This window comes from Cynara cardunculus (assembly GCF_001531365.2).
Source record: "Cynara cardunculus var. scolymus isolate 2C chromosome LG 7, CcrdV1, whole genome shotgun sequence".
In the NCBI taxonomy this organism is placed as follows: Eukaryota; Viridiplantae; Streptophyta; class Magnoliopsida; order Asterales; family Asteraceae; genus Cynara; species Cynara cardunculus.
Window position 1 is genome coordinate 15,376,909 of NC_037534.1, and position 9,692 is coordinate 15,386,600.

The following is a 9,692-nucleotide window of genomic DNA, read 5'->3' on the forward strand; positions in this document are numbered from 1 at the left end:
GTTAGAAATTACATATATATCATGTTTTAGTTTGGGTTGCCATTTGTTGGGAAAACAATTGGGTTGCCATTTGTTACGCAAACATTATGATTGTTTACATTAGAAATTACATATATATCATGTTTTAGTTTGGATTGCCATTTGTTGGGCAAACGTTAGAATTGTTTTGGAAACGTCCCATTTACAGCCGTTATGCTGTCAAAATTGACTTGCAATATTTTTTAAACTATATATAGGATGAGTATTCAACTGGTATCAGCCAAAGATACGACGATGATCCCTCAACCTATCCATTAGTTGATAAAGAGTTGTGGGAGCAAGCGGTTGGGGGAAGCAAGAAAGGCCGTTTTATTTGGGTTTGGGTACAACCAAGATCCCAATTATGTCTTGACTGGGGACTTTCCGGAAGTTGGTTCATCGTCTTCAGATAAGCACGTATGTGTCTCTTTTCTTTTGATGATGTTTATCGACTTAGCTTATAATTCATATTAAATATTATAACGTTTTATTTATTTTATAGGAAATTCGAACCTTAAAGACCCAACTTAGAGACTTACAGGAAGAAAGTCAGTGCCAACGACAGAGGGAGGAGGAATAGGATAGACGACTTCAAGATATGGCTGCTTTGGTTACACAGCTCAGTCAATCTCAACATTTCCCCCCGCCACCATAATGAATATTGTCTTTTGCCTTTAAACAATTTAGTTTTGTTTATAACAATTTAGTTTTTGTTTGGTTGGAACAATTGTAGTTTCACTTTAATGTATGATATTTAGTTCGATTTCGCCTTTTTATTTTCAGTTTTAATATTGTACAGATTTGCAGTTTTTAAATACAGGTTTTAAATATTAATTTTAAAATAAATTTAAAATATTATTATATATATATTTCCGGCGGACCAAATCCGCCGGTATTTAAAAAAAAAAATAATTATTTTTAAAATATTAAATTTTTAAAAGAAAATATTTACTATATATTATTCCGGCGGATTTATCCGCCGGTATTTTTAAAAAAAATTAATTCTTTTTTAAAATATTAATTTTTAAAAGAAAATATTTAATATATATATATATATATATTATTCCGGCGGATTTATCCGCTGGTATTTTAAAAAAAAACTAATTCTTTTTTAAAATATTATTTTCTTTTCAAAAAATATTTCCGGTGAGACATATTTCCGGCGGGAAATTCCGTCGGAATTTTTTTCAAATTTTTTTTAATTATTTTTTAAGTTAATCAAGATCTTTTAAAAAAACGGACGAAGATTTTTCGGCGGCCGTAATCCGCCGGAAACGTGGGAAATCCGCCGGAAACACCGCCGGAAAAAAAATCACCGGCGCCCCTTTTTCCGGCGGCCAAATCCGCCGGAAATTCTTTTTTACGGCGGATTTCCGACGGATTTGGTCGCTGGAAAAAGTGGGTTTTTTGGTAGTGGAAGCAAGTCCATTAAATTTGTATGGGAAATCAATGCAAGAGTTTCTTTTTTAAATAGCTTACGTTGTTAAGAAGATTGTGTATGAAAATTCAGATTGAATAAGCTCAAAGATGTTGACATGATAACAAAAAGAAGACTCACTTCTTTATCTTTTTAATAAGTGAATAACAAAATATTTTTCCGAGGAGACATCAAATCACATTTAGGACTTGGAGTATTTTATATATCTTATGTTTTTGCCGGTACAAGATCGGGCAGTTTGAGTCCCAACGATCAAACAAGTGGACGATAAAATATGCATTAAATGATTGACGAATGCAAATATTGCGTGAACTAAATAACACGTAATAGTTGTTGACATGAAAACCCCAAAAATGGATTAAAAAAAACCTTGGGTGACATAGAATCACCATTCCACTAGCTAGTAAAACAACAAAGTAGGGGTCATCGCCTATTATAGTGTTGATGATTAAGCTAATACAAAGTCGACGATTGAGATACGGAAAGCAGTAAAAATGGTTTGCTAAAGTAGTATGTGAGATTGTGTTATGTGCTTGTGAGAGAAAAATGGCTTATCAATCCCCTATTTAAATCTATCCATCCATGAATGATCTTTGCAAAGGGTAGTTGGAAGATGTCGAGGATTTAGGCATGTGGGCGGAATTGATCAAATGGACTTGAAGGCTACTTCCCTGTATGCTTCAGTCATTGTGATGGGCCTTCTCTCCATGAGCTTGTCATAGGTCGGTTGCACATTAAATATATCGGCCTGGTTGTACTATAGCAGTTGTAGTGCCTACTAGTACATATGACTATGTATTATTGGAGGGCGGGTACTTTAGTTGACCCGTGCCAAGTCATAGGCATTTGATCATGCGTCGTAGGGTATAAATCACTATCCTCTCTGATTTCCCTCAAACTTTTGAACTTTATAATAAAAACCTCTTTTTTCTCTCATGACTTTCGAAGTGCACCCTTTGTTTCATAGTGTTTTATGAGTATCATTTCAAACTAGGATTCAACTAGGAATTCACCTAACTTGATTGTGACTTCATGGGGGGCATTGGATCTAAGTCTAGGTCAAGTTATGCCAATGCCGTGAAGGCTCGGGTTGGTGATTGATTGAATCACCTAGGAACGGGAGACTGACTACATCTTATAGACCTTCTTTATTCTTAATTGGTGTTGCTACGAAAGTTCACCAATACACCTTCATCTCCGACCTAGTTGGATTGTGTTGGTCGAGCATACCTCCGATAGTGACCAGATGTGACTCGTTATGTGAAATTTTCATTAGATGTCATATAAATGTCATAGACGTTTCTCATATGGTCATTGTACACATTGTCTTTTCACTTGTGATCATGAAGTTTGCTCTAAATGAGTGGTATGCTTGGATAACTATTCTAATCATTCTATAGCTTGGTGACAGAATGGTTGTTGGGTATATCATATATCACTTAGTAATACTAGCATGGATCAGAATATGATTTGTTCTTCTTGTATGGCAAGAAAGATATCTCTAGGCCCCTCTATAACATATGTATTGTTATTAAAGGTGAATTATGGGATTTGTTAGAAGGATTTCGTTGTTGAATTAGAAATAATCATTTATCGGTTAAGAGTTTCACTCCGATATGTTTCAAGAGAAAAAAAGTTAACTTTGTGAAATTTAGGTTATTTTGGTGGTTCAGACGACTTACCGCACGACAAAAGGCACATTAAAAGCTACCTATGGCACTATATCAGAAAACGATCAAGCGCGACACAAGCACGACACGGTGAGGGATGATGCAGATTTTGTGACACGAGCAACCTTGCCTATGACCTAATTCGCGGGAAGCTCCTGGAACATTTTTTAAGCTCGATTTTTAGGATTTTTCTCATTCTCTTCCACCCTCTTCACCTCATCTTCTTTTTGGGTGATTTTTAGAGCTTAAATATTGATTTTTTAGGCTCTCCAGTATTGAAGATTGAAAACTCCATTTGAGGAATCAATCTTGGATCTTGCAAGATCTTGAAGAGGTAAGCTTTTGGGTACTTCGAGATCTAGTTAGGGATTTCTTTGTGGATCTGAAGTTCTGGCTATTTGGTGCCTTTTTAGGCTTAGATTGTTATTTTGAGAAGTTGTTTAGAGGTTTTTCTTGTGAATCTAAAGTCTCTACCTTCGGAAGCTAAAAATTGGGTTTGGAAACTAGGTTTAACTTAACTTAGCAATGGGAGTTTCAAGCTGTTTTGGAAAACTTTGTGCATACCAAAAATGTTAATTTTGAAGTCTTAATGTGTTTTAAATAAGATTTATCAAATGTTGTTGGTTACTTGATGGAATTGCATTTTTTAGACATTTGGTTTTATAAAATCTTGAGAATGACATATATTTGGGGGTTTTTGGACATTTTGATAATAAATCAGAAAGTGTGTGGATTTTGATGATTTATGGCTTATATGAGGATTATTTGATGTTAGTCTTCGAAAATACATATAATTGAGTTGTTGGGCACATTTTTGGGTGTCATCACTTATTAAGAAATGCTTCCTTAAAGAGTTCAATAAATCTCATAACCAATGCAACACATCTTACTAAGAGTGAACCCTTATTACATATATATTTGAGAATTACATGTTTTGAGTGTGTTAGTCATTCAGTTAGACTCATATAATTTAGACTGCAATGCATTTGATCTATAGGCATATAAGTCATTATACTTGGTTTTGGAAAAAGAAAGGATGATTACTTCCTGCATTATATCTATAAAAGATTCACCAGATCATCGGGGGCATTGTGGTGTGGACACGTAGAGTCGAGCATCGGCCATCGGCCATTGATCCAGGTGGTGTAATTTCTAGTGAATGAGCAGATCTAGGATCATCGAACGTCTCGAGCCATAGATCATGCACGGTCGAAAGCGGATGACAATTGATCCGTAGTGGGATTCTTAAACATAGATATGTAGCTTACTTTTGTGTTCCCACCACATTTATTGTAAGGTGCTTGTGAAATTAGCATGATTCATCTTTGGCTTGTCTTGTGTGTCAATTATTATTATGTCGGTTAACTCATACTACTTGAAGTGCTATGAATTTTTATCACCTCTCAAAAGTAAACTCGTATAGTACTTCATGCTAATTCTTAGTGTTTTCCCGATGACGGTCAAAGTTCTAAGTGTGGAGATATTTCGATAGCAATGCATTTAATTACTTATATACAGGCTAAAAATCCCTAATTTTATGTTTATTTATGCCAAAATGATGCATCTATAAGATCAATTTAGTTTTATTCTTGATTAGGTCAAGAAACAGGAGAATAGTGCAAAATAAAATCTCTAGTGACCACTCTAGTGACCTCAGGTCGTGGTAGAGGTCGTATAGGCCACTATGTCTTGGGCCCAAGAACCATGCAGCCTTTCACGAGGCCAAACCCGTCATGATGCCAACATGTGGCACCACTTCACACCATCCTTGACACGAGCGACCAATGCTACGATTCTCAGTCGCAAGTGTGGTCACAGACGACCTTTTTCAAAGACTAAAATATTATTTCTTTTTATTCTTGAGCAAGTTTCTTCCCCTTAGTTCATATAAATTTGTACTTGTGTTTCGGTAATTTCTTAGATTTTTCAGTTGTAATATCAACTTAGGGCATGTTTATTAGCAGGTTGATGAGCTTAATGGCCTCACAACTTATTTGGTCAACTATCCATGATTGTTTGGCAATGGTTTAATGATATAGAAAGTGGCTTATTCAATAAGCTTCTAGGGGAATTTTATGTAGAAAGCCAAGTTTTTGATAAACATGCCCCTTCAAATTAAAATACATTCCTTCTATATGTGAAAAACCCTCTCAAACAAAAAAACTTTTCTAATCTATATAGAAAAATTAATCCATATGGACAACTTTATTTATGAATGACTTAATGGAAAACTAACCAAACAACCCCTTAGCTATGTGTGGCTATGTTTTTCAATTCCAACAATACTTAAGCTTTAGGCTTTGTTGCATTTTCATTTGAGATTCCATCCTAAGATGATGTGAACAAGTTTATTTGTTTGATTTCTACGTTAATCTTATTTTCATATGAATTATTAATTCACTTGATCAATTAGTTGAGGTTCCTTTGACAAATAGCTTTTTAGAAACCATAGATACGTAATTGTCTTGGGATTTTGATAAAGTAGCAAACGATATGTTTGATCTCACTAAGGTTTTCAAACCGGAATCGTCAAATCTTACAATCAAAGCTCTAGTATGCCGAGTTTATGAGCTAATTGTTTTGAATTGGTATTTTCCTAACTCGGTGTAGCTAACTGAGAATTTGAGAGTGTTGGTCCCGAATGGGATGACAATAAACATAAACTAATTGTAGAAGGGGGTTGAATACAATTATACAGACTTTTTAAGTTTTTAATTCTTATTGATGTAAATCAAGAATTAACACACAGAGATACAATAAAAATTGTTATGGAAGAAAGGAAAAGATAACTTAACCTAAACAATATTACAAAGAGAAGAACTTACAAGAACAACACAGATAGTACTTGAAAGGAAATGAAGAACACACTAAGTTTTTTTCAGACACATGAGAGTTTGAAAGGTCTGCAACTTGTGCCCCTACTATATCCATGGTCCACATTCAGCCTTCTATGGCTGCCCAAGCACCTAAAAAGGGAAATCCATCCCTTAAGCACTATGTTAGTGCATCTTTGGCAGCCATGGATAGGATGATTAGGAAGGAACTAGAGTGTCATCCATCCCCTGCCCAACCACCTATTACCGCTACCCATGCACCCACCATCACTAGAGATGTACCTATTGAGCTAAACTTCATAGGATCACCACACTTCACCTCTATTCCTGTTACATCCTCTACTGTAGAACCTACCATATTTGACCATCCAACCACATCCCAAACAATTTCTAGACCACCCCCTGTTCAAATAGTCACTACCAGCCCAATACCGTCACCAATCCAACCCACAATCACACCATCTACACCTACTGAGCCTGTTATCCCTTTGCCACCTACTGTTTCCATCCATGAATTAGACTTTATCTTAGGTCTATCACCCACTAATCCTAGCCTTACACCCTTTGAACACAATGAAAACCCATCAGATCCACAAAACACCCCTATCACACAAACACCACCACCCTCACCCCATTCCACTCAATCATACATACCTAGTCCAAACCAACCCACTAGCCCTATACACTCTGGACCCATGACTACTATGAGGGTGCACATTTTGCTAACCATAGCCCTGAGCACAACAACCTCCATGTTGAGCAAGAAAGGGAGGAACTTGATACTGATGCAAGTTTAAGAAAGAAAGTGGCAAGAAAGAAGAGAGGGAACAAAATTGAAACTAGGAGTTCAAAGAGAATAAGAGAGAACAGTGATGAATCAGAGGCTGAGGAAAGGGCAACAAGAAAAAAAAGAGGCCAGGGCAGAATTTTGAGGATGGGCCAGGTATATTTCTAAAGCCCAAGCATTTGTTTAGCATACCCTTAGCAAGAAAAACATACTTGCAATTTTCTGAGAAAGTAGGGTGGTACAAAAGGGCTTTTCACAACAACTATTGTTGGCCAATCCTTCCATCAAGGCCACAATAGACTTTTTGGGTTGGGAGATTTTGTATTATACACCTAACCAATACAATATTAGTTGGGTTAGGGAATTTTATACAGAAGTAGCTGTCACTGATGGGGTAAGAATTGAGAGTAAGAAAGACCCCTGTTTCCTATTCGTCCAATGCCATAAATGACCTACTAGAGCTCATACCACCTTCATACTATGAGCTAGATAAGTTGACAACTGGGTGCACTGATGAGGAGTATGATGTGATTTTAGTTAAGATAGCCAAGGAGGGGGCTGTATGGAGTATCAAGGGTAGGGCTAGACTTTTGAAAACCCAGTATTTGAAGCCTAAAGCAAATTTATGGTTTTACTTTATGAGGCACACCCTTCATCCTACTAGCCATGACACCAACTTATGCTTAGAGAGAGTCTTGATCCTCTATTGTATCTTTGAGGCTAGGCCATTTGATGTTGGGAGGATGATATGCTCCAACATTAAAGCATGTGTAGAAAGGACAAATGGCAAGTTGTTCTACCCTTCCTTGATTCACAGACACATGCAAAAGGCCCAAATCCTAGCCTTGCCCAATGATGTGATGTCTATGGAGAAGACCTCCATAGACAAGAAAAATTTGGATAGATTGATGAGAGTGATTGCATAGATACAACCAGAAACAGCCACTTCTTCCATGGCATCTCTAAAGGCTGATTTGATGAAGGCATTAAAGGATCATACCAATGCCTTGAAAAGAACAATTGTAAAGAAACATCACAAGATGATGAAGAGAGTGGATGAGTTGAAGAAGGATGTTGATATTTTGAAGAAGGAGAGAATGCAATGGGTAGAGTACAAAATGCAGAAGGAGAGGATTCTTAGAGCTGCCTCAAAGCATGGAAAGGCAAAGAGTGCAATCAAGCTCCCACCTCCACATAAGTCCATTCTCCTGCAGCATTCAGACTTTCTTACTCAGTCTGAGTAAGACCAGTTCTACCTTCTTAACCCTTGTGCATACTTCTATTTTAACTATGCATGATCATTTAGTAAGTTTAGTGTCTATTTTGCTGCCTTAAGCACTTACTATTTTGCTGTTTTGACATAAAGTATTGCTATGCCTATAGTGTGTTGTCCAATTTGCTGTTTTTAAATTTAGACTTTAGCTTTGTTGTTTTTAGTTAATAGTTGTTGTTTCTCTTTTGCTATTTTAAAACTGATGTTTCCTCTGTTTTTACTAAAACATCTAGGGTCCTTAAATAGTCTAACTTGATGCTGCTTTGAGGATGTTTTGTATTTGCTGTTTTAATGCAGTCTTGCTCATGCATTTTTTGCTGTTTTAAGTGTTATGTAGGCCTAGTCTTGCATTTTTGTTGCTATTTTGATCATGTACTGTTTCATTTATGTTAAATAGTCCATGTTCACTTAGGCTTGTGATTTGCTGTTTTCATCTTAGTAGTATATCTTATTTATCTCACTTGAGATGTGTTGCTGTTTTAGAGTTTAGTTGTTTTACTCTTTGCTGTTTGCACATTTTGAGTGTTGTTGCTGTGTTATGACTGTTTTGAGGGAGGCCCTGTTTGATGCATTCCCTTTGGCCTCCCTAATCTATGCTAAAGCCATTTCAGGCAATTTCATGGTAAAACAATGGCAGTCCCATTGTTTGATTGCATCTAGTCTGTTTCTTGATAAAAACAATGGTAATCTCATTGTTTGGATGTATGTTGGTCTATTTAAAGGTATTGCAGTCCTTTGATGGACTACTTGTTGAGTTGAAACTCATTCCAAGCACCACATCCGGACTCTATGGTCAATATGACTTAGAGTAGGATTGATGGTTTTGTCTAAATCATTTAGTTGAGTCTTTGAGTCATTTTATTTTCACAAAATGATCAAGTCACACTTGTGACTTCTCATCTTTGCTTTTCTGTTTCAATTATTTCTGAGTCTTTTTACTTTTAAAGATAATCAATTACACTTGTTATTGATCATCTTTGCTTTTCTGTTTCAATATAGGATTTTGGGCACTAATTTTAAGTAGCATATTTTCTTTTAGCCATATATGCACCAAAAATAGAATAAATAATGAATGTGTTGTACAAATGTTTGTAATTGATTCCATAGCCACAATAATCCAAAGCTTAAACCATCTTTGTCTTAAATTGAGCCTCTAGAACTAGCTAGCCATTTCCAAAGCTTGAACTTGATTTAATTGGGCTTTCATTTCAATTCGGCCAATTTGTAGCCTTGATACACTCACAACGAGGACATTGTTTCCCTTAAGTTTGGGGGAGGGTCCTAAAAAGCACCAAACACAATAGAGTTCATGAAACATATGAATTAAGACCAAAAGTCATTCAAAGGAACAAAGTTCCATGTCTTATGCATACAAAAGAGTGTCAAAGTACACAAGAATGTTTGAAAATGACCAAAGTGGCCAAAATACCTCAATATGAGATGCATAACAGTAACATTGTGCTATGGAGTTAAAAAGTGAGATGAGGTAAAAGGCATGCATTAAAAAGAAAAATCCAAATGCAAATCCCAATTCAAAGTCCCAAAATATATGTTGAATCTAGTATAGCAATAGAAATGTAGGCTAGCTTATGGTTTGGCAATATGAAAGACTTAAGTTTGGGGGAGCTAGGTTTATGAAGGGCTATGGATATCAAGCATCAAGTCAAGAGTA